Genomic DNA, 22,012 nt, shown 5'->3' with positions numbered 1-22,012 from the left:
CATTTTTCTGAGATAATACAGTCTGGAAAATCCTCACTATTTGTGGATTACACATTTGTGAATTTTCCTACTTGCTAAATTTATTTATAACTCTAAAATCAATACTCTCATTGCTTTAGTAGCCATTAGTGGGAATGTTTTGAGAGAGAAAAAATTTGAGGTGCCTTATGTGCAAGTTCTCATCTGAAGTCTAACAAAATGATGTTCTACCTCCTTGCTTCAGCTCTCATACTATAAACACGTGTACTTTTCATAAACTATTTGGTGCCACATTGTTTAATCTTTTGTTTTTTATTGGTGATTTTTGTTTACAGTGGCCTCCTAAAGTAGTACTGGAAATCTATGTAATATTTCTGTGCAAAAGACAGCTGTGATATGCCTAATAAGGCAAATATACATGTTAGATAAGCCTTGTTCAGGCATGAGTTGCAGTGCTGTTAGACATGAGTTCAAAGTTAATTAGTCTACAACTTATATGAAATGAGGTACCTTTTGACCAAAATACACATAAAACAAACTTATGTATTTATCAGTTGATGACAATATTATGATGAGAGGCTTGGAGCAATTTAACCTTGTATTTCTCCTAGGAGCAATAATTCACTATTTGCTAACTCGGTGTACATGGACATTTTATAGATTATTTCTACAGTGACTAATAATAATTAACCATATATCCAAATCTGAATTACTGAATTCAAAGAAGAATTTGTATTGCTAGCACTCTCCAAGTGCAGTGTAGTAGGTTTTTAAAAATGAAATTACTTTTACAAGGTAAACTTGCTCATTACATAAATTGAATCTTTTATTTAAGTCATCTCACCTTTTGTGATAAAGATGCCTCATATACCTTTAACTGAAAGGGAACTGTGTAATACTGAAAACAATACTAAAGTTTGGTTTAAAAAGAATAAAAGAAAAAATAAAACAAAAGCCATTCCTAAAGTACTGTTCCCACCCTTTCTACCTACCGACTATCACCTACTCCATCACCCCACCAGATAGTGGCTGTCTTCTCTCTGCTGCCACAGGCTAAGCATCCATGACGCCATATTGACAAGGATATTAAGGTTTCTATTTGTCTATTTCCCATGATTTAGGTCCATAGAAGAAAGAATTCAGCAGGCATGTGTTTTCCTTCCCTGACAACTGGCAGAATTCTGGAGAGAAGAGTGAAAGCAGGTATGGCTTTCCCCACCATACTCCTTGCAGTAGTTTTGTTGAAGGAGGTCAGAGTTACAAGGATGGGCCCTGATGAGGATAGAGGAGCAGTGCGTGACTTAATACAAAGACTTGGAGGACACAAATCTATCTTTACTTCTGAGACTTAATGCAAGTTCAGATATGCCCATGACTATCCTCACTTCTGGCACCAATTGCAAGTGTGAGTGTCCTAAAGAAAACCAGAGGCTCAAGGGTTCACTAGAAAGATTTGGAGAACTCAACCAGGCCATCATGGTTATGGTTAAAGTTTGTGACAGCCAAAGGATATAGATTAAATATCAACCAAGGGAAGAGGCATGTTGGACACAGTGTGTGTGAAATACAAAACTTCTCCCTGTCTTCCATGAAATGGTGGGTAAAATCTATCATGTACATTTATGTTTTATAAAATGGAGTTCTTTTGAGGGATTTGGGACAAACTGATTCTTACATCAAGATTGCTGCTGGGATGGGCTGGGGATTTAGCTCAGTGATTCCAGCACCTGTCTGGCAAGAGCAAGGTCCCGAGTTCAATCCCTGGTGGGAAAAAAAAAAAAAATTGCTGCTGGGAGAAACCTCAAATTGCCTGTGGGGTCCAGAAACCTCTCAGTTATAGATCAATAAATGGACCTAAAACTTTTTTTTCTCAAAAGAATTATAAATAGGCATTCAAATGTGAAGGAAGAAAGTTTTTAAGACCGTCTAGGAAATTACCATTCATATTTTCTGGTTAATTTTCTTGTTCTAATCTGGAGTACACTTGAGTGAAAGCCCAGTGTCATCCCTTTTTTGCATGAGTGTGCTAGGGATGCCCTAACAAAGTACCAAAACCTGGGTGGCCTAAACAGCAGAAATTTATTTCTCACAATTCTGGAGACCAGAAGCCCAAGATTGAGGTGTCAACAGGGTGAGACTCTTCTAAGGCTGCTCTTGGCTTGTAGATGACCACTTTCTCTATGATATCTCATATAGTCTTGCTTTATTCTCCTAAAATAGTTATACTGACTTGACCTTACAAGAGACATTTTTTTCTATTCTCTCATGATAAGCATTTTAGGAAAACTTGCCAGATTTTAGTAATTAATTGTTAATAAAATTTTGATTCTGATGCTCAACATAAAATGTGTAAGATCATTTAATATTTTTCTTGAGAATGACATCAAATAACACTAAAATAAAAATGATTCACATTTGGTTCAAGTGTGGGTATTCTGAGTGTTCTCACTTTAAAAAAGCCTCAGTAGATTTGCCTTCCCTTCTGATAAGTGAGAGTCATGGTCACACGGGACACAGTCATTGCTTTAGCTCCCTGGTGCAGCTTAAAAACAACTCTAAAATAGGCTCTGTTGCTTTTCCTGGTGCTGTGGCTGCATCATACTACATCTGCAATACTGCAGGTGTCTTTTACTCATTGCAAAGCAGTTTTTGCTCTCAAATAACAACAGCAAATGTGCATCAAGATTGAATATCAGGGACGGAATACAAACTAATTGCAAAAGAAATCTCACATTATGTAGTAGTTGATATTCTTGTTTAAGGACTTCTAGCTTTTAAAAAGATCAGATTATGATAGAAAAGAAGCATTGAAAATAGACTTCTCTACTACAGTTTTTGAGGAAAAATAAAAAGAAACATTTTACTATAATTATCCATACAATTAAAAGACTATACACAGAGGAGATTAAGCACATGGACTCCAGAGTCAAAATGCCTAAAGGCACACCTTTTGTCCACCTCTTAGTAGCAATAAACATTAGGCAAGTTCCTGGAACTATCTATTTCTCAGTTTCCTGAACTGTAAAATATCAGTGAGCATAGTACTTACTTTATAGAGTCATCAAATTTAATCAGTTAAAGAACCAAGAACAGTACCTTGGCACTAGCCAGTAGTCAATAATTGCATGTTAAGAGATCACCTCTTTGATCTCTTGTACAAATCTGGCACCCATCTCTTCATGGCTGCCTCATGTTCTCCTCACTCCTTTATTCCATGGTTAGCTTTCTAGGAGTCTTGACCATTGGTTCGCCTTTTGCATCTCTACTCCACCCCTTGGTGAATTCGACACCATATTTTAAAAAGCTGCCTGCCATTAATCACTTTGATAATAGCCAACATTTTTGATTATTCGCCATGTTCCCATGGTTCCTTTGGTGAAACACACCTTTCTCTAAGCATGCTCTTCCCTGAATTCTCATGCTAACATAAATTCCTGATGTTCTCTACCTGGTCTGCCTTATCCTTGAATGCTGGGCTTCCTTGACACCTTTTGCCCAGCCCTTTGTCATTCTACACACTTCTGAGTGGGTGATGAGGCCATGACCTCATCACCAACTAAATGCTGATTACTTTCAAACCCAAATCTCCAGTTTGAACTTCTCAAGCTCCAGAGCCTTACATTGCAGGTGGGCACTGAACATCTGAACTATACCGCAAAGCCTGCATGGGCCAGGCTGAATCCATCTTCACACAGAACCAGCTCCTCTTCTTGCATCCTTATCTGAGGAAACAGCATCACCATCCTCACCCCTACCCCAGTGTGCTAAAAGTAGAAGTAAAATAGGCAGAAGCCCCTCCCTCATAGAGGTTAAATCTAACTGGAGCATATGTATAGGAGACTAGCATATAAACCACATTTAATTTCCTGTTTGGTGAATTCTTTCCTTGGGTTTCTCCCATTTCCTCTTTATAAAATTGATAAACTGTCATATTTTGCTACACATATTTTCCTACTGTAACTTGTGTTTTTTGGATTCAAAAAAGTGTGATTTGTTTAATGTGGCCAAATACACTGAGTCTTTTTTCTTGGTTTTTTTATCATATCCGTTTATAATTTTTCTTCTATCAAGAGAATTAAGGAATATTCACTTTTGTCACTCTTGGTTTTTCAATTTGTTTGTTTCATTTTGTTCTTCCTAGAATTTATTTTAATGCCAGTGAAATTAATTTTATGAAGATTTCCAAAAGTATTTTTAATATACTGGATGGGATATCCATGCATAGCATTCTTCCTTGCTTTAATATTTGAGACCATTGATTTTTCTGTCTTGAAATTTAAATCTGCCTTGATTTAGAAATATCACTTGTAGGGTTCATTATACTTTTTGAATCTTGGCACCTCTCACTTATTTTCTCATTTGTCTTTCTCATTTTTATTTCTTAGATATTTGCTCTTAACTGCTTGCCTTGACTAAATTCTTCCACAAGACCTCAAAGATCACTTTGATTAAGGTGACTTCCAAACTGATATTTTCAGCAATGTCTTTGAGTTTCAAACTGCTTCTTCAGGCCTGACTCAAATTCGAACAGGACCAAACTCAAACTGCAATCTCCTATAGCCTTCAACAAGTTCATCCCTCTCCCATTTTTCTGTTGTTAATATTTTTGTTCCACTAGGGTCTCAGTCATACATATTCAAAACTTCAGAATAATCTTCTCCTTTATCCCTCATATTTGATTAACAATTGGTTCTCTTAAATGTTAATATTATTACTTGTATCTGCCGCTATATCTGTTTCCAAACAGATTAACATTTTAAGGCAAGAACTCTTTCTTGTAGTTTTGGGCAATATTCACATTGTTTCCAGGCATGCACTCCCTTCACCCTTCAGTGTTTATTACACACATCTAAGAGAACAATCATACTAATGTACAATTCTCATGCTGTTTCTAAAATATAAAACTGTAGGATATAAATAATAAAATCCAGTGTTTTACCCTAGTTTTCAAGGCCCTATATGATTTGATCCTGTTTGCTGAATTTCTTATTAAAGATCTTTAAAATAAGGGGCAATAAAGAGAAGAAAGGATAAAAAAATGAAAATGAGAAAAAAGAAATGGAAGAAGAGAGAAAAGCCAATTTAAAAAGAAAGATATTTTTATTGAAAGTGATAGGCTCCAATCTCAAAATAAATCAACCAAAAAAATGAAATTGTTGACATATTGTTGACATATATGATTATGAATGTAATAGCTGAATCTGGCTTCAGAATTGTTTGATCCAGGGTCTTAATGATATCATCAGTACATTATGTCTCTATTTCACAGCCCTGTTTTCCTCAGTGTCTGCTTCATTCTCAGTCAGAGTACCTGAAAAAAGACGAAAAGTATGACCACTAGTTTAACAAGCCCAGTAAGATAGCACTGGCTAACTTCTAGCATTAACTCTAATTGGCTCACTTTGGATCTTGTCTCAACTCTGAACCTGTCACTGTGACCAAGGTCATTTGGCAAACTTATTATAATTTAGAATACAGTCCTTTGCCTCAGCTGAAACATATGGTCTGAAGAGATTCTAATAAAGCAACACACATATATGTGTAAAAAGAACTAAATTTGAATGAGTTAGTAAGCAGGAGAATTTATTAATCTGGAATTGCCAATTCCACTAATCATCCATTAGTGAGATCTTGTTAAGTTACTTCAATTCAATTTTACTTTACTTTCTTTCTTTAAAAAAAAAAAATGGGCATAGAATTTATGCCACCAGCTGCTCCAAAAAAAAAAAAGATCCTCAAATGAACTTTAATAAAGTACTGCCAACATCACAAATGACAAATGTTTGGAATTAAGTATGAGCTCTACACTGAAGTTCTTCACAGTGCTAATTTATAAATGTATAAAGCTTTTACTTTTAAAGTATTTTCACATTCAATTTTATTTGATCTTAATAACAATACTAGAAAATACAAATTTTTCATTTTACACATGGTGCATTTGTTTTTCAAGTCACAGTAAAAGATAGTCCTCTCCAATCTCCTCAGTGGTCTTATGGGATTGGTAATGTTCTCCCTTCTTATTCTCGTTTTCTAGTAAAATCACTTGTGAAGAAGGCGTATGGTGTTCCCTCAATACTGCCTCTCCCAAGGCCCACTCTTTAGGAGGTTGTGAAAAAGGCATTTTATTTCCATTTTAGTCTTCTTCCCCACCAGAATATAGATTCCTTTTGACTCCACCCCAAAATATCATTGGTTTCCTTCCAGTTTTGAAGTCAACCAATTGAGAAACCAACACCAATAAACCAACTAAGAAATATATAATTCTTTTAAATAAGAAAAATAAGGATATGCCAGTCTCTTCATTACTATTCCATTTTTTTTCCTGCAGCATAATTTAGGTAAAGAACTTTAACTCCTCTATGGCAGTGGCTATTTGTAAGATTCAGAAGCCCAGTTTGCACTTTACATGTTCTCAACAAGAATAACTTTGACATTTTAAAAGACAGAAGATAGAACTCATAACTATAGAAGTCCTTATTTTTATATCCACTCCTCCACAATACTATATTTCATAGTTGTCTGCACATAGTAGTTACTTAAAATACATTTCTTTAAATTAATTAAAACACTATCTCTAGAGATTCTAAATATCAAACTTTCTAGAGAAAATCTCTTTAAATCAGATTTCATTAATTCAGATGCTGTGCTCTTTCAATGAACTAAGATAAATTGTCTAATACTCAATTAGACATTTGATATGGTAAGTGATGAGTAGCAATCAATTAGATTATAGGGGAATATTTACTGATGTTAAAAGAGTTCTTGGTTCAACATTTTTCTTATCAATTATATAATGTAATTATAAAAGACATGTGTTGAATGTTGATTAGGAGTATAGGAATTGTGCTGCTTTACATTTTCTTATTAAACCCTTGCCACAAACCAATAAGATAATTAGTCTATTCTATGTTGGGTTTTTTTGGTACTGGGGATCAAACTCAGGTCCTTGCGCTTGTGAGGCAGACAGCAGAACCACTGAGCTAAATCCCCGGCCCAATTAGTGTATTCTGTTACACACAAAACACACCAAAACAGAAAGAAATCACCCAGGTAGTATCTAGGAAAGCTGTACTGACAATTTGGATCCTAATACATTGTAACATTATACTTTTCCTACTTCTGAGAGGTGAATACTCTTCAGAGTAGTACATTAACTACTCTGTGATAAATTGCATTATTTTTATACATACCTTGAGTAGGACTTCTAAATAAGCAATAATTAGATAGCATATCTTAGTTATCATGAACATTTGAAAGTGATTAAACACATTCTTTCTTGATTTTTTTACAAACATGCCTTCTTATGAGTTAATGAGTCTCTGGGACTTCTCTACTTCACTTACTACTTGTTAGTATTTTATGTCCAAGCTCCATACCTGCAACTCTCACTCACCTTACTCATGACTTCCAGTACTCCACAATACTTGCTGCTACTTCAGTTTTCAAGAGCTATTTTAATTCTTTAAGTATCAAATTTATATTTATTAGAAATAAATGTATTAAGCCTACATTTTAAATGTAAGATAAAGTGTTACAAAGAGAAGTATGAAATTAATCTTCCTGATTAATCCAGAAATACTTAATTTTCCACAAAAGCTTCATTATAATAATTCCATCTTTCCTGTAATGCTATTTCCCTGGTGGGAAGATCAGGTCAATGTGTTCCACATTTTTGGACAACTTTGTATTTTGGATCAGAAATGTATGGCAGTGAACAGCTGTGGAGAAAATAGAATGCAGTGTACTGGAAAAATGCTGGCCAAATTATCACTGAGATAAATCTCCATTGTTTTCACTCAACAAGCACGTCAATTATAAACTTCAAGCCTTCATTGTACCTTAATCCTGACCTTATAGGGTACAAAGGATAGAGATGCCTTGGTGATCTTTAATTCTATATCAACAGTATGTAGGCTAGAACCTATCCTGTATATTTCACTTCTATCAAGTTCAAAGACCATTTGTGTTTTATGCCCAGCAGGGATTAAAACAAGAGCCCTTTCCAGACAATTGTGCCTAAGGACCATACAAAAGTGAGTTGGTAGTCCATGTGGGCCTTCATGGAAAAATTCCTAAATACCAAAACAAATCTAATACTTCTCTCTCCTGCTCCATCAGTCTGTCACCTTTCCCAAATATGGAACAGCTAGCTAAGTATGAGTGGACAATATGTTCCCAGCTGAGTCTGACTCATCTTATGACTATGAATCCAAATCAGCATCTTTCCAGTGTGGGAAAAATCTGAACTTAATCAATTCCTCATGTAGAAGACACTTCCAATTTTTCTCATCCTCTCTGAAGTACAAGAAAGACACCTAACTTGGAAACTCAATGACCCAAACTCATCTGGCTGAGATACGTCACAAAGAAAAAAGACTATTGATGAATCTCTTCCTAGGAAACACAAAGAGAAAACATGGGGAATAATAACAAAACCATGGAACCCAGGCAAGGAAGCTAAAGTCATTATTTAAAGATAAATAAAAAAGAAAACAAAATAAAATCCTGAACTCCCCCTCCCACCTCAATCAGCAACTTTTCATTCCAGCTTACTCTAATCAAAAATACAAGTGCCACTGGCTGAACAAAGCAATGGAAGCATTTTCATTATCCAGTTCAAGTGCTATCTTGTTATATGCTATAAAATGGTCCAATGGATGGAACATGTAGCCCACATTATTGAATGAGAGAGGAAAATTAAAAATGATTATAATTTGCATCAACACTGGGTCAGAAACTTTAGTCCAATGCAAAAGCAAAGACATTCAAAGTTGAGAACTCTAGAATTCCTTTTCAGTCATAAAATATTTGAAACATAAAAAGGTCTGAGAAGTAGTGTATTCATTTACCCCCTACTTATGTTTCATCCCTCAGCTCAAGAAACAAAACATTAACTGTGCTAAGTCTCTCATGTGTTTTTCCCTGAGAGCACTATCCTTACTGACATAGGTTAACAGTATCTTTATTTTTTTAATTTTTAAATTTTATTTGTACATGTTTGCAGTTAATGTAGTTCATAATAATCTTGGGGAGTGGTTACATGTGTATATATTACAGCATCTTTCTTTCTTCCTTCCTTTCTTTCTTTTCTTTCTTAATCCCCTTCCTTTTTCCTTCCCCTCCCCCCACCTCCTCTAATTTTCCAATTCTGATTTTCATTCTGGTTGATATTTGTCTTAGCTCATGTTATGGCCTATAATGTTTACATTAATTGGGGTTATTAGGTTCTTTACATGGCATATCTTTATTCTTATTTTCCCTTCCTTTCCTCATCCCTTACCCTTGTTTCCTTGGACCACTTTCTATCCTTTCCATTTTCTTTGTACTTCACCTCAAATGAGAAGTGCCATATGGTATTTAAGCTTGTGTGTCTGGTTGAGTGAAATACTCAACAGTGTATTTTTCAGGAGCATCCATTTTCCTACAAATGTCTCCAATTTGTCATTATTTATAGCCAAGTAGTATTCTATTATATATAGATACCACATTTTCTTTATCTAATTGTCTGTTGATGAGTTTAGAGGCTACTTCCAGGACTTAGCTATTATAAATTGTGCTCCTATAAACATTGCTATGCATGTATCACTGTAGTATGATGACTTAAGTTCTTTGGGGAAGATACCTAGCAGGGGATAACTGGGTCATATGGATTTTCCAATTTCAGATTTTTAACAAACCTTCACACTGATTTCTATAATGGTTGTACTAGATTGGAATCCCATCAACAATGAAGGAGGTTTCCTTTTACACCACAGCCTTGCTAGCATTTATTATTATTTGATTTCTTTTAATGATTGCCATTATTTGTGGAGTAAGATGGAATTTTACTTAGTGTTGTTTTAATTTGCATTTCTCTAATGGTAAGATATGTTGAACATTTTTTAATATATTTACTGACCATTTGTATTTCTTTCTCTGTTTATTTCTCTTGCCCATTTCTTGACTGGGTTTTTAAATTTAGGTGATTTAATTTTTTTGAAATGTTTGTATATTCTAGATATTAGTCCAGTAGCTGGCAAAAATTCTTTCCCATTCTGTATGTTGTCTATTCACTCTATGGATTGATACTTTTGCTGTAAAGATTTTTAGTCTGATATAATCTTATTTTTTGATTCTTGCTGCTATTTCTTATGCAATTGAGGTTCTGTTTAGAAAATTCTTTCTTACACCTATGTCTTTAAGGGTTTCACCTATTTTGTTTTCCTAGGTTTAATGTTTGTGTTTTCATGTTTAGATTAGTGATCCATTTTGATTTTAATTTAGTATATTGTGAGAGATAAGGGTCCAGTTTCAATCTTCTGCAAACAGATAACCAGTTTTCCCAGCATTGCTTGTCAAATAGGCTATCTTTCTTTGAACATATATGCTTTTGGCCCCCTTTGTCAAAGATCAAATAGTTGGTCTCCACCCTCCACATGCCCTCGGTCTTGGTCCAGCTTCTCCCTGGACCAGGCGGTCTCCAGGGAGTGTGTTTGGCTCCTTTATCGAAGATGAGATGGCTGAGTGTGTCTGGAGTTGTTTTGGTATCTTCTAATCTGTTCCACTGTCCTCATGGCAGAGAAAGTGAGCCAGTCCCAGCACCCGGAAGAAGGCTCCCCGTCACCATTCCACACTCCTAGGGCAGAGAAGGTGAGCCAGTCCCAGCACCCAGAAGGAGACTCCCCCACCACCATGACAGTGAGGTCCCAAGCTCCTCTTCCAAGGAGAACAGCTTAGTTCCCATCAGGAAAACAATTCAGAGCAAGCTTCTCCTAGCAAATCAACAGGTTAAGATCTTCCTGCCAGTTCTCTTTTTATGGCTACTGGTAACAGTCTTCAGGTAGATGCTCCATGCCCAGACCACTCTGATTCAGTTCAGCTGGGCATTACAAGTTGACCATTAATCAATCCACCACAAACATTAAGTAGGCTGTTTTTAAAAACAAATTTAGGCTACCAGTCCACCATTCCTAGGGCAGAGGAGGTGAGCCAATCCCAGCACCCAGGAGGAGGCTCCCCCACTGCCATTCCACCGCTCCTAGGGCAGAGAAGGTGAGCCACACATGCCAGAATTACCCACCCCCCATGGAAATGAGAAGACATGTAAACAAGCCTCAAAAACAGACTTCCAGATCACCTACAGCAACCCCAAAGGGAAACGAGATGGAACACTCTGATATTCAACCTGGACTCTCTGAACTGGCAACAAAAGAGGATCTGGGAAAAAAGAAATAAGAAATAATTACTCAGATAACAGCAAAGATTGTGCTCATAGTGCAAGACATGATTAATAAATCTAGAGAAGACACAGATAAAAAAATAGAGGATCTGAGGAACATGATGGAATCCCAACATAGGAAACAAATGGAATCCATAAAGCAGATGCCAACAGATTTCCAGGGGATTAAAAACTCCACAAAAGTCTGCACAGCAGAATGAACCAATGTGAGGATAGAACTTCACATATAGAAGATAAGATTGTAATTATTGACCAGGAAAAGAAAAACTGCTTCAAAATTGTAAGGGAACATGAGAAATCAATCCAGCAGCTGCTAGATGATGCAAAGAAGAATAACATAAGACTGATTGGAGTCAATGAAGAAAGAGGAGAGAGTGCAGATGACATAAAAAAACTGTTCACAGAAGTGATGGCAGAAAACATCCCAAGCAGGGGAAAAGAACTTGATATACAGATCAGTGAGGCATATAGGACTCCAGCTAGCCAATAGTTAGGATTCTAGAAACCCAACAGAAGAACAAAATTCTACAAGTAGTTAGAAAACGGAAACAAATCACATATAAAGAAAAACCCATCAGAACCACAGCAGACTTCTCAATTCAAACCCTCAAGGCAAGAAGAGCTTGGAGTGATGTATTTTAAGCCCTAAAGGAAAACAGCCTCCAACCCAGACTGATATACCCTGCAAAACTATCTTTCAAAATTGATGGAGAAATAAGATACTTTCATGATAAAGAACACCTTAGAAACTTCATGAATACCAAACCAGCACTCCAAAAAATTTTAGACAACATCCTAGGAAAAGACAATGAGGATCACAACCCCAGGAAGACCAGCAGAATGAATCCATTGGGCATAACAAATTAAACTCAAAGGGGGAGAATCCAACACAAAGAAAAAGTCATGACAAGGCTTTTAAAACGTTTAACTTCATCTCTCTAATGAGTGTATAATTCAATCCTGTTATTGTACTAATTAGTATTTTTCTGATTCTAGAGTTGCACACCATTCCTTGTGCCATACTGGCTATTTATCATCTTCTTATGTCTACTTTTCAATTGGGTTGTCTATTAATGAGCTGTAAGACTTCTTTATATATTCTGGTCATAGGTTATATGCATTGTAAATATGGTCTGTTTAAGAACTACTTTTCATTTTAATGATGTCATTTAAAGTTCTAAATTTTGATGGAATCTCATTTATCAATTTTTTTCTTTTATACATCATGTTTTTTGTATCCTAGGTAGCTCTTGCCTACCCTAAATTCATAAATATTTTCCCTTATAATTTCTTCTTAAAGTTTTATACTTTTAGGCTTTCATATTTAGGTTCATAGATCCCTTCAAGTTATATTTATGTATGGAAATAAAGGGTTGAGGTTAATTTTTTATATATGGATACCAGGTGTTCTAGTGCCGTTTGCCGAAAACACTGTCTTTTCCTCAGCTCTTGAATTGAGTTTATATTCTATAAAATGTTAATGTTAAATAATCTTTCAAAACTAAGTGGGCCATATATGTGTGGTTCTATTTCTAGATGCTCTGTTTTATTCCAATAATCTATATGTCCTTTCTTACACCAACACTGCCTTGATTACTGTAGCTTTAGAAGAAGTCTTAAAATTAGGTACTAAATATCTTCCAACACTGTTTTGTTTTTTTGGTGTTTGTTTTTTGTTTTTCTTTTTACTTTTCTAGGTCCCTTGTACCCCTACATAACTTTTAAATTTCAATATCCAATTCTTCATTTATAGCAAGTATACACAGGCCTGAATTTTTATATATACCTTGTATTTTCTAATCCTGCTAAGTTCAAATACAAGTTCTAGGGCCTCCTAGAGATTTCTTGGTATTTTCTCTGTAGATGATCATTTCATCTACATAGAAAGATTTTGTTTCTACCTTGCCAATCCTATCCTAATTGTGTCATTTTATTGTCAGACTATTTTGGTTTGGGCCTAGGTTTCAAAGTTTAATGGACAGATGAAGAGTAAGCATATCTGCCCTTGTTCTCCACCTTAAGGAGAAAGCATTGTATCTTTTCCATTCATATAAGGCTTTCTCACTGGAAGTATGGAGTACATGTCTTTAATCTGTTGAGAAGGTTCTGTTCTACTTCTAGTCTCCTGATAGCTTTTACCATGAACAGCTGTAGAATTTAGTCCAATACTTTTTCTCCAACTAGTGACAGGATCATATGGCTTTTTCCTTTCCTCTGTTTAAATGATGACTTTTAGGGGTGGATCTTTCAATGCTGAACCAACACTGCCATCCCTATAATAAAACCACTTTCTACATACTACAAGATCTGCCTTCTAATAGTTTGTTTTGTTAAACAAATTTCTATCTATGTTCATTCTTTTTTCTTCTATTATCTTGATCCAGTTTTAGGATTAGCACAACGTTGATTTCCTAAAATGAGGGAAGAAGTGTTCCTTTTTTTCTGCTTTAAATGTTTGATATAATTTATCAGTTAAAATGTACATGAGCCCGTTGTTGTCATACAGGTATGTTTTCAAGCTAGGAATATACTTTCTTTAATAGGTACTATTCAAATTTTATATTTCCTCCAGAATTAGTTTCATTAATTTGTCTTCCAAGGTACTTCTTAGAAGTTGTCAAATTTATTTCAAAAAAGATTTTTGAAATATGCTTTCTATATCCTTTTAAATTCTGTAAAATCTGTGGTAATGTCTCCTAGGTCTTGATATTTTAATTTTAAAAATTTATAATTGATATTGTATAATAGGAAGAAAAGGTCTAAAGGAGCAGGGGAAGTGGGAGGGGTAGGGGAAAGGAAAGAAGGGAAAAGAAAAAATATGAGAAAAGGAAAAAAATGGAAACAAAATCTTTGAAAATAGGGAAGGGTGGAGAGGGTGAAAGGAGGGCAGGGGAAGGGGAAAAAAAATAAGAACCAAGATACTCATGTAATGGTACAAGATCCCAATGATGTATGTAACTGTATTTTATACCTAAAATGTACCAATAAACTTAATGGGGGAAAAAAAAGATCAAATAGTTGAATATGTCTGGGGAGGTTTCTGTATCCTCAATTCTGTTCCATTAATCCAAATGTCTGTTTTTGTTCCAGTACCATACTGGTTTATCACTATTGGTATGTAGTACAGCTTGAAGTCAAGTATTGCCATTCCTCCTCCTTTGCTTATTAACCAAACTTACTTTTGTGCTTTTGCTATTCTGGGTCTCTTCTGGCTCCATATGAATTTTAGGATTGTTGTCTCTAGACCTGTGTTGTAGTCAGCAGGATTTGGCATGTATTACAGGACACATAGTTTGTAAGATTATATATTTTATGATAATTACCCAAAAAATGAAATGCAAAGAAGTGCAAGAGATTAACTACACACTAGGGGCCCAAAAAATCCAGCTGAGGGCTTGGATTCCAGCAATTTCCCACACAAGTCCAGCCAGTGACCTAGAGCCCATGGCAATGTCTCATGCTTGTCTGTATTGAGGATCTGCACCTGGAAGGCCCAAAGGCCAGTGGTGGAAGCCAGAAAACCTATGCCGGTGAGAAGAAGGATTTGTGCTACCAAGCTGAGGAATCCACACTGGATCCAGGAAGTGATGCTCATGGTGAAGATCAGAGCTCCCCTGATGAAAACAGGAGCCATTCCCAGTGACATGGAGGCTCCAAGCTTCTCCACCAATGAGAACAGCCTAGTTTGAATCAGGAAAACCATCTGCAGCAAGCTTCACCCAGAAAATCAACAGCCCATGATCTTCCCCTCCAGTTTTCTTTTTATGGGTATTGGTAACAGTCCTCAGGTGGATCCTCTATGACCAGACCATACTGATTTAGTTCAGCTGGGCATTACAAGTTAACTGTTATTCAATCCCACCACAATCTCTAAAATATCTTTTTGGTATTTTGATTGGGACTACTTTGAATCTGTATAATAGTTTTAGAAGTAAGGTCATTTTGACAATATTGGTTCTGCCTACCCAACACTATTTTTAATTTGTCTTTCCTGTAATGTCCTTATTGTATATATAACATGTATAATTGTTCAGTATACTCTAAAACTTTAAATAAATTATATCATACTGTATGCATTCTTCTTACTGTTTTACTCAACGTTATTATAACTGTTACTTGTGATATGTTGACTTGAGTAGGAACTGTCTAGTTGATCAGTAAAGTACAGTTCTGGGTGTGTCTATGGATGATTGACATGTAGGGCAGCAAACTGAGGGAAAGAGACCTACATCGTGACCTTGACATGATGTTATACCCTATTGGATGGCACTAACCAATGACCTTATAGCTGGAGGGACTTAAAAGGGAAAGAAGGAAGTGTGCCCATTTTGGAAGAGCTTCAGTTTTCACTACTACTTTTAGACATCGATCTGCAGTTGTTCAGGCTTCCAGTGGAAATTTGCACCAGCAACTCTTCATTGAACTTCTGGACCTTCAACCCTGGAACACTGGACTGGTGCTGCATCCATGATCAATCTTGTTCTGTGGCTTCCATCCTCTTAGGCTGAGCATCTACTGAACCTTCTAGCTCTCCACTGTGCAGATGCCCATTGTGGACTCTACCAGCTCTGATCCTGTAAGCCTACCTAGTAAATCCCCTTATTTGATTATACATATATTTTATATTGAATTCTGTTCCTCTAAAGAACCCTAACTAATACAATTACATTATGAGATTTATTCAGGATCTTATATCAGATCTTATTTTTTAATTTCTTCTGCTACAGCATAACATTTCATATAGCATTAATATATATGTAATATATTCCTGTAACAGAATAAATATAGGGCCGGGGATTTAGCTTAGTGGTGCCGCTGCCTGCCTTGAAAATGCAAGGTCTGGAGTTTGATCCCTGGTACCTAAATAAATAAATAAATAAAATGTTAAAAAAACAGAATAAATATATATATAAGTGAATTCATGTATCCATTCATCTAATGATGAACACTTAGATGGTTTCTACTTTTTCCATTACTAACAGTACAATTATGAACTTTTTGTTCATTTCTTTTTATGTGATTGAAAGGTTCTTTAGGGCAGGGCTTAACAAACTATGTGACTGAAATTTGATCAACCATCAGCTTTTCTTACAAAAGTTTTATTGGAATACAGCAGCCATCCTTATTTGTGCATGTACTGTTGATGGCTACTTTCATACTAAAATAACAGAGCTAAATAGGTATGAAGAGAATTTATGGTCCACAAAGCTATTATATGATCTTTATAATAGTTTATATCCATGTTTTTCTGTTTTACCATATGTTTTAGGGTAATATTAGAAATGGTAGAGAAATGGTATACCTCCCTGGCAAGATCTGGTAAAGGCACAAAAGTGGATCCCTTTCTATTGGGTTCCTCTTAAGATTCTCCTCCACAACCTCTACATCCCATTCTCTTTCCTAAAACCTCACTCAAGATATATTAAAGATCTTTTTGTCTTAATTATAAAGACCAAGTTCTTCTATAGCTCTTATTAACTATCTTCCACATACAACTTTCTACTCTTTCCCTTGACAATAAATATAAGTAATTATATCCCCAGAAGTTTTTGTCAAGTGGAGAGAATAAAAAAGAAGAGAAAATGCTTAAGTTTTTCAATATGGAATACCTACTCTCCACACTGCATCATTTTGGGTCATTTTACTACCATGTAGATAACACCAGCCAGATAAGCAAGAGTGAAAACACAGTAAAAGAAAGAAGGATTCATTTGTACCTTTGACTACTTTGAAGGTGATGATCCATACCTAGGTATATTGGGACTATTTGGTTTTGACCATACTCTGGGATGGAAGGAAATTAGCATTTCTAATTTATTTTACAAGGGCTTATGATATTGTTCTGGAACAGCAAATATTGATTCACAGGCTATATTATTGTCTTCCTCGTATATATTTCTGTGACTTGAATAGGTAAATGGATCAAGGAGGCAGCTGGAAATGTGCAAATAAGATAAAAATTTTATGTGACAGTTGGTGAAACATACCTAAAGTGCTAAAATCCTAACTTATGCCTCTGTTTTACAGTAAAAACTGCTAATCTACATGAATTCAAGGGATGAAGGATGACAGAGAAGAAGGGAAAATGGGTTGGCGGGTCAAAGAAGAGAAAATCAGCATGAAAGAAAGAAAGCTATTCGGTAAAAGATATAAAATAATGATTAGCCTAACTCCAGCCCCAGACAAGTATAAGCTGGGCTATCACAACTATACAGCTAAATGTGCTAATACTTAGAAAACATGATGCAGGGACTTCCCACGCTGAGGGTGAATGATTCAGGACTGCATAGTCTCAAAGCCCTGTCAACTATCAACTTCCCAGAGGAGCAATGAGCAAGCTACATCGTGTTCTAAGCAGCACACATACCATGGCCATGAGATACCTTGGGATTGATTCTGCAAGTTTCCTTTTGAACACTCTGTGCAAGGGAACATCTAAAGCCATATATTTTACCCCCATTTTTCCTGCATCATTGGAAACCTCTTCTTCTATTGTCATTCTATCAGATCAGTTGGCTTCCAAAACTTGCTGGCCTTTCTACTCAATCTGAGGATGCCTTCAATCTTTAGGCATATGTATAACAAATACTTGTCTATAGCCACATCTGAGAGTTTAAGTAGTGAGAGTACAGAAACTTTAAAAGATAAACTCCCTTTCCTTAAAACCTCATACATTTATATTATGAAGTGGAAAGAACAAAGACAGAAAATAAGCATCCAGGAACTGTGGCACAAGAAACAATGAGCTCTACCTGGACAGTCAAGGAAAATTTTTTCTGAAGGTGGTGCTTAAGCTGGATTTTGAAGAATAAAGATAGCCTTGGTTAGGGGCTGGGGATTTAGCTCAGTGGTTTCGCCACTTTCTGTGCAAGCGCAAGGACCCGAGTTTGATCCCCAGTACAAAAAAAAAAAAAAAAAAGATAGCCTTGGTTGAAGGACCAATATATTTGAAGAAATGCACAACAATGTAGAAACACATGCTATATATAGGGGAAATATTTTGAAATAATTATTCCTAGGAATGGTAAATTCCAGCCTCAAGTCCTCATGGTATCAGCACATGTACCTGAAAAAAGTATCAGCATGTATAGGCTTGGGTTGGGGCCAGAGTATATGCCGGCCAAGGAATTGTGAATTTATTCTCTAGGACCCCACACATCTCACTAACTTGAAGTTAATTAAAGTGAATTGTCATCTAGCTTTCCACTAAGCATATGATTAGGTCTCTCATGATATTTTTTGGCCAAGATGGGAAAATACAGGTTCTATTTGTGTGTCCACCTTCATATCCTAGAAGAATTGTCAAGTGGAAGAAGGATTCCACATTTGAATGCCATATCCAGAAGAGCTGGAACCAGTAAAGAAAGTTACAGGGAAGCAGGTTTCTCCTCTGCACAAGAAAAAAAATTTTAGGCAGTGCCTAATAATTATGTTAATGGGAAAAGGAAATGTTTCACTACACACTTGTTCTTGGTTTGGCAGAAGCTGTCAATGTTATCATCAGTTTTGTGGTGATACGCTTTGGTTTGACTTTTTTTTCTACCTCTCAGAACTATCAGAGAGTGTTTTATTTTTTTTAGAATTCCAAGTAGACACATTTAGTATCATTGAGATTGCTTGTCCCAATAAATGATAATTTCTCTATACTCCAAAGTATTCATGGATAAATTAGAGAGTAATGTTTTCTCCTTAAATCGCCAAAAATACTGAGGATGTCAAGGAGAGGGAAAAAAAGGGATAAATAAGGTTAGAGAACAGGGATACAAAACAAGTATTAACTATGTAAAAGATAAGCAACAGGTTATCATCATGCTACGGTGAGGATAGTGACTTAAAAGTGAAAACTTTTCATCAAGAGAGTAAGAATCTAACTCTATTGAGAAGTCAGCATTTAAAATAGCTACTTCAAGAAAGATCGGCTTAAAAGATATGAAAAATCCTTGTGTGCTTGCTCATAGCTGGGTGCTGAAGCAGGATGTGAAGGAGAGCAGCATGGAAGTTCTTTTAAAATAAATGATGACAAAGAACAAACCAATTTCCCAATGGAAAGATATAAGAGGTGAAATTTATTTTATAGTGATCTGGGTATTTGTTTGCACCAGAAAGGAGAATGTATCTCCACATTCATCAGTATTCTCTTCTACAAATTTAAGCTCTGCTTGGCTGACATTCAAAAGGGAAAGGAAAAAAGTGAGTAAAGGGTTCCGGTGAGAGCACAGTGCTTCATTGCTGCACTCAACCAACATTCACTGAGCACAAGATGTATGCTTGGAACACTTACAAAGTGTGTATTCCTTCAAAGAAGAGAAAAATTTTTGTACACCTTGAGGGCATCATCTACTATGATTAATAGGTCTATAAATTAATAGGATAGTAATAATAGTTAAGTATTTTACTTATATGCCATATTATTCTTTAAAATTTTGGTAAATTTTACAAAACTTCATACAATGTATAAACACAACATTAATAGTTGAGAAAGTCAGAATAAAAAGAAAAATCTCACATAAGTGCAGGCAATCCAGGACCCTTATCTCTAGAAGTGAACAAATTTGGCCATAATGCACAAGGAGCCCAATACTGAGAAAACACATTCTGTTAAAAGATTTGTGATAAGAAGCATTACTTTTTCTTATATATAAATCTGTAAGTAATTTTTTCTGTGCTATATAAGGGGGGAACTGAAATTTCCAAGTCAAGATGGCATCTATTTAAATACCTTCACTCAATGTAGAAATATTAAGTAAAATATATTGAATTATATTAATCTTTATGTACATAGGAGGAAAATAATAATGAAAAGTATCCAACTGTAAGAAACATGGTGATTTTAAGTTGAGGTGTGTAAATCCATGATATAAGAGGTACAGCCTGAAGTCAGACAGAATCAAAAGTCTAGGATTTTGACACTAACATGAGGTGAGAGTCAGAGGCACAAATCCTACTCTTGTGGTGAAAAAGCAAAGTCAGGCTACCCATTTAAGAAGAATAGGCACTGGAAAGGAAATCATCCCTTGCCCAAGCTCTGGTTGAAAATAGTTTCTTCAAAGCTTCTATAAATAAGGAGGGGAAGAGGGGTTGAATGAAGGGGAATGCGAAAAAAGAAGAATCAAAATATATCATGAAGAGGTACAAATTCCCCATGATTAATGAGACCATTATGTATACTAAAATGCACCAGTAAAATTAATTTTTAAAAAAGAAAATAGTTTCCTATGTGAGCACAAAATCTCGGGTCTGTGTCACATGATTGTAGAAGCCCATTTACACTGAGTTCAAAAAGCCCAGAGCCCAAACACAAACTGGAATTCATCCAGGAACAGTGAGAGCTTCTATAGATTGGGTGGATAGAACCATAATAAATCTGCAAAAGGCATCCTCCTCAACCCAAGGTACACAGGAGAGAGCCCTGAGAGAGGATAATTCCCCAGGACAATGAGCTCACAGACAAAAATACACAACATATGAAGGTCTTCACAAATAAATAAAGAAACCAACATAACTCAAACCAAACAAAATAAATCAGTAAAAAAGCATTTTAAAGTATATATATTTAAAGTGTTCAAAGACATAGAAATACTTTTCATGAAACAAAGCAAAATTATGAAATAGTATATCGATGTTAAAAGCTCAACAAAGAATTAAATATTAAAGGAATTTTTAAAAGAATTAAAAATTTTGAAGAGACATTTAAGAACATTTTCAAGAATGTAAGAGAGGAAAAAAATTGAGTTCATTTTTTTAAAATTAAGAAACATGGAGCATTGCTCAGAGGTACAGCACATGCTTTTCATACTCAAAGCCCTGAGTTCAATTCCTAGCACCTCTCTCCCTAAAAATTAAGAAACATGAAGGATAAGATAAATTTTTAAAATTAGACCCACAAACATCTAAAAGATATCCAGAAAGAAAGAGTCAAATTAGGGAGAAGCAATCCTTAAAATTGTTGAGAATTTTCTGGAAGTGAAAAAAGAAGTGAGTTTTTATATTTAAAAGGCCAATTAAGTATACTGACATATTGTGTAGTAATATTGCAAAATATCAAATGTATAAAGAAATCTTACCCTTTCCCAGAAAAAAAAGAGATTGTTACCAATGAATAAAGATCAAGAGACAGGAAAAAGGAACAGAGAGAATGTAGAGTGCACAAATTAAACGTATGAGGAATGAAAAGGGGAAGCATAATTGTGGTTTAAAAAAATAAAATAAGAATCTTTGGCAATTTAATGGCAATGTATCTTAAGATTTGACAAAATATGAAATATTTAGTAAATACTAAATGACCAGTACTGATACATAGAGATTTTAAAAATTCCAATGGATCAGTAAATAAAAAAATGAGACTGTAATTTGAAAAAATAGTCTCCCAAACTAGATATCTGTATGTAGAAGCAGGAAACTGAACTCCTTTCATTCTATAAAAATCAGCCACAAATGGATCAATTACCTAAATGTAAAACCAGAAATTATTGTACTACTAGAAGAAAATGTAAGGACAATGCTTCAAGGGGTCAGTAGAGAAAATAAACCTGGAAAACACAAGCAATACAAGCAAAAGTAGATCAATGGTATTATCTCAGACTAAGAAAATTCTGAGGAGCAAGAGAAACAGTCAACAGACAACCTAGAGAATGAGAGAAAATATTTGCCAGTAATTGACTTGACAAAAGGTAAATATCCACAGTATACAAAGAACTCCAAACCTTCAACCAAAACAAATAGTCCTATTTAAAAGTAGGCAAATGAGCTGGGTAGATATTTTTTTCAAAAGAACCAATACAAAGGCCAACAAGTATATGAAAAAGAAATGTTTAA

At 35.3% G+C, this 22,012-nt stretch overlaps 1 long non-coding RNA gene across 2 annotated transcripts in view; it reads right to left on the bottom strand.

Annotated features, from left to right (window-relative positions):
* LOC110348524 (uncharacterized) overlaps positions 1–22,012 on the bottom strand; it is a 187,960-nt gene that overhangs the window by 45,539 nt on the left and 120,409 nt on the right. Inside the window, exon 3 of one of the 2 annotated variants that reach the window (XR_002393843.2) lies at positions 4,960–5,290. The exons of the other annotated variant lie outside the window; for it this stretch is intronic. This is a non-coding gene — a long non-coding RNA (uncharacterized LOC110348524). Of the gene's footprint in view, positions 1–4,959; positions 5,291–22,012 lie in introns of those variants that run through there. 2 annotated transcript variants of the gene reach the window in all.

Source organism: Heterocephalus glaber, unplaced genomic scaffold (genome assembly GCF_053883595.1).
Source record: "Heterocephalus glaber isolate CG9 unplaced genomic scaffold, H.glaber_assembly_v1.0 deba00001465, whole genome shotgun sequence".
Lineage (NCBI taxonomy): Eukaryota > Metazoa > Chordata > Mammalia > Rodentia > Bathyergidae > Heterocephalus > Heterocephalus glaber.
The sequence above is the reverse complement of the archived record's forward strand: the minus strand, read 5'-3'. Positions and strand labels throughout refer to the sequence as shown.